Source organism: Denticeps clupeoides, unplaced genomic scaffold, assembly GCF_900700375.1.
Source record: "Denticeps clupeoides unplaced genomic scaffold, fDenClu1.1, whole genome shotgun sequence".
NCBI lineage: Eukaryota > Metazoa > Chordata > Actinopteri > Clupeiformes > Denticipitidae > Denticeps > Denticeps clupeoides.
Genome location: NW_021629838.1, coordinates 1,649 through 6,294, shown reverse-complemented (window position 1 = coordinate 6,294; position 4,646 = coordinate 1,649). Strand labels below are relative to the sequence as shown.

Here is a 4,646-nt window from a genome sequence, read left to right as displayed (position 1 = left end):
AATGTAATTTTTTTTATAAAACACAGAATTTTTGGGCAGCGTCCAACATGGCTTCCAGGACTTAATATTGGATGATGAACTGTTTTGTTTCAGTTCTGGGTCATTGGTCTCTTGAGCAATGCAGTAAATGTAAATTTAAATTTAAATGTAAATGCAGTGCCCCCTGTGGGCCAGGAGATGACATGATCAACAATGATCCCTTGTATGAATGACAGAAAATTAAAGCTATTAAAACAGAAAAGACCTGATGTTAAATAGCCCACCTCAGGTGGACCCACCAAACTCGAGATATGAAATAAAAAAGATATTAATAGTAATAAACAAATATCTTTTGAATTTTATGAGCAGCTAAGGCATCAGCTTTGATCAGGAAATGTGCAGAAAAAAATGCACACCTGGTAGACCCTCCTAAACAAGATGATTGGCTCTGTGCAGTTCAGCCCACTCTAAGATCACTACAAATACAGCAGGAATTCTTCACACACACACTTTTGCTCTCACCTCTTGCACAACCTTCAGGAGTACGGGAATGGCTTCAAATCCTGTAAACAAGATTTTTGTGTACGAGCATCCTGACTTTCAAGGAGTGAGCCGGGAGTTCACTGAGTATTGTCCAGACCTTCGGGATGTTAGTTTTAATGACTGTATCTCCTCTGTGAAGGTCATAGGGCAGCCATGGGTGTTATACGAACACCCCCACTGTCAGGGTGCCATGTTCTACTTTGAGGAGGGTGAATGTCGATCAGTGGTGTGGCATGATGCAATTTCTTCACTGGAACAGGTGAAAGAAGATCTGACAAATCCTCAGATCACACTGTATGAGAATCAAAACTATGGGGGGTAGGAGCATTACCCTCAACTGTGAGACCAACTTATGTTTTGGCAGTTTCAATGATATGATTTCTTCCTGCCGAGTGGACAGAGGAGCATGGGTCCTCTATGAGCATCCAAACAGAGGTGGTCGTTCAATTCTGGTCAGAGCTGGAAGAAAATTTCCAAGCATAGGCTGGATTGACAACCAAGTGTCTTGGGTTCGTCCTCTTAAACCTGGGAGACCCAAGATAACAGCAGAGCTCATCTGGGACAAGAAAGAAGAAAACACCAAATCAGTCGTCATTGACTCCATATGTGGTGTGAATCGTGGAAAAACATGAGCAGACCTTCTCCTCTGAGCTCAGTCGGGAGTATGAAGGTTCTGTCACCGAGAGCTTCAACTTCAGCAATGCTACACAGATAACTGTGGGGATGTCATTTGGGTTTGATATTGGTATAGTGAAATCAGAGGTCAATGTGTCTGTGAGTAACACTTTCACTGTGGAGAAGGGGAGCAGCAACACCAAGACGGAAAAGAAGGGTGTGAAGATTTCCATACCAGCCACCATTCATCCACACACCAAGCTCACTGTGAATGTTGTGAGAAAAGAGGTTGATGTGAAGGTTCCAGTCAAGATAACGATCCAGTCAGGCTATAGCTCTTCGACTGAATACGGGGAATACAGGTGCCAGGCTGGAAACTCGATCTTGGCTGAATACCAAGAAGAGGACATTTAAGGCTTAAGTAAAAAAAAAAAAAAAAAGAATTATAACCATATCATATAGACAGCAAACTAAATACTACTTACTAATAATAAACTTAATTTTTACTTTGTAATCTTATACGCCATAACCTATAGAGCATTTCTCGATTTCATTTTTCCATAACTAAAATGCTTAAAATGTAAGTCTGTCAGTCTTTATATATTGGTGTACCTCTTGTGATTTACATAAAGCTGGTGTGATTTTTCCTATATGTTAACCTAAATTTATTAGTACAAGTGAAGTGATTGTCATTGTGGCAATTATTATTAAATGATTAGCATTATTAAACTAAGCATTTTTTCTTTGATGCATCAAATGTTAATTTCTTGTAGTTATGCATTAACTAAGGTCCAGCAAAACAATTATTTTATCCACATGCAATCACATGCCACTGGGGATGCCTGTTACTGTGCATTTGTTCATGCTGGTCCGAGGCCACGGTAAACAGGGAGGGCTGCATCAGGAGAGGCATCCAGCATAAAAAAACTCTATTCATGCAGACAACCACACAAGTTGATCAGCAGTGATCTCCCATAACAGGAGATATCAAAGGGAGACTATGAACAGACAATACACAATAATTATGTATATTCTGGATAAGCAGATTTGCAATACCTATGAGAATCATGAGATCAGAGTGATATATTATGGAATAAAATAACACATATGTATATACAGATTAAAGAATGAAAACAAACATCTAATTTCTGGAATGTGTTCTCTTTTTAGACATCAGAAGCATTATTGTCTTCACAAATTTCAGAAGAGTTCAGGTTTTTCTCAGAACTCAGTGACTAAAACAACAAAAAGAAAGAAAAGCCTCGTTTTCATTTAAAATGAGTCACCAGTGGTTTAACACACCAGGGGGCCTGTTTCAGAAAGGAGGTTACAAGTGAAAAATGTTAAGCCTGAAATGAGAGAAACTCTGGTTTTTCCGTTTTCAAAGTGGCAGGTTTGTCAAACTCGAGAAAGCAGGGTAAGTCAAGCCTGTTTCTGAAAGAGAGGTAACTTTTACCCAGAGTCAGTTACCGTGGTAACTTACTCTGTGAACCTAACCTGGTCAGGAACCTGTTTTATTCTCTAAACTAATGGAAGCTTACTGTAGAATATCGGGTATGCGGAGCATATTAGTAAGGCCACTGTATGCAGAGCTGTACAGAAAGTGTGCTTCGCTCTGAAACGCTGCACATTTGTGTAGTGTTTCCTGGCCACAAACCCCTGGGAGTCATCAAAGAGGAATTTTACAGAATTGCTGGTCTGTAGTGTTCAAATGTTTTTAATATGAAAAAATATATATGTTCAGTTAATGAAATTTTGCTGTGCCCTCTGAAAGTAACCTAATATTCAAAATTACCTTCAGGATTTCCCAATGTGGTTGGATGCATTGATGGCACGCATATCTTTCCTATCTTTGCACCAAGTGAAAATGAGGCATACTATGTTAACAGAAAGTCAATCCACAGTATTAATGTGGAGGTACACTGAGTTACATGCAGTTTAGAATGGTGAAATACCATATAGCAATACTATATCTCATATCTTATTCTTTCCACTGTGAAGATCATATGTGATGCTGCACATATTATCACCAATATTGAGGCCAAGTGGATCGGCTCTGTTAATGACTCACGAATATATATTGTGAGTCTACCCTAAGCAGTGGTAAGTAAATGTATGCATTACACACTTGGGCACTTCAATGCAGCACTAAACCAATGTAAACTTTTTTTACAGCTGCTTTTAAAGCAGTTGACTGCTTTCTACTGGGGGATAGGGGCAACCCATGCCAGCCTACACTGGTAACCCCTTACCCAGAGCCTGAACAAGCACCACAGCATTGATTCAGTGTGGCACATAGTAAAACTAGAGGCAGTGCCAGTGCCTACGTCACCTCAGGGTCACCCCTGAGAGGGCCTGCGGCATCAATGTGGCATGTGTAGTTCTCCATAATATTGCCATTTTTAAAGGGGAACAACAGCCTGCCCTACACATACATGACCCAGGGGAAGACCCAATCCACACTGCAGATTTCCAGGATAGAAGCGTGGTCCAAGACCATATAAGCAACTATTCATTCTCTGATTAATTCAGCCACCACCACAAAAAAGAAAATTAAAGAAAAAATAGGTCACAACAATTTATTTGGTCTTTATTCCCTACAAATTAAAAAGCAACTGTTAAAATTCTATATTCTTTCCAAACTTTTATATAATCCACTAATCACAATACACACCTTAACTGTAGCTTGTGTTTCAGAATCTCGATTTTAGGACCTGTCGATTGTTTTTTTCTATTGTTTAAGCAGATGCATTCTATATAACTTCTTTACTGGTAACTGAAAATACAGTAGATTAGGGTTACATTATGTTGTACATGACTTCCATTTAATTAAACTCTGGCGTTTACGGTACATCACTGAACTGTGCTCTCTGGATCAGCAGAAATGGTGTCCTCATCCCCTACATCCTGAGAAGATGAGCATTTGGTTTAGCACACTTTATAATATTACGTACCCAACTCAATACACCAGAAATTAGGACACTTACAACTGCCTGGGTTTCTGTTAAGACAGGAGGATCCGCAAAAGGCAGACATTGCCATCAGAATCTTTTGAGACCAATCCAAAAATGAAAGAAAATAAGTACATTTTATATATGTGTGTGTGTGTGTGTATGGGTGTGGGTGTGTGCAGCCCTCTTACATTTGTGTCCTGGGGAGTGACTGGCTCTGATGAACACCCTACAGGAATTCCCTCAGCCACTGGCCTTCCAGAGTTCAGACTCAGGGCCATCTCCTCAGCATTTGTGAGTGGTGGTGGCGCAGGGCCTCCCCCAGTCTGGCGAGCGTCTGCCTTCTTTCTGTTGGCTGAAGAGACATCAAATGAAAAAGAGCACTGTATGAAAACGGCATTAGACATTTATTGCCATTTACATAAGTGTCATTTGTAAAAAAAAAAATACCTACATCCATGACATGCTCAAACCTTACCTGATTGAATTATGTTACAATTAGATTCAATACCATAGTTTTTCACTACTGGCTCTCAACCCCCCTCCTGCAGGAGGCTT

General features: G+C 40.0%; 1 long non-coding RNA gene across 1 annotated transcript; it reads right to left on the bottom strand.

Moving 5' to 3' along the window:
• Positions 1-3,911: 3,911 nt before the first annotated feature.
• On the bottom strand, positions 3,912-4,440 carry LOC114775575 (uncharacterized). Its single transcript, XR_003745074.1, has 3 exons — positions 4,280-4,440; positions 4,125-4,185; positions 3,912-4,044 (listed from the first exon to the last, which is right to left on the bottom strand). It is a non-coding gene; the product is annotated as an uncharacterized LOC114775575 (long non-coding RNA).
• Positions 4,441-4,646: the final 206 nt, after the last annotated feature.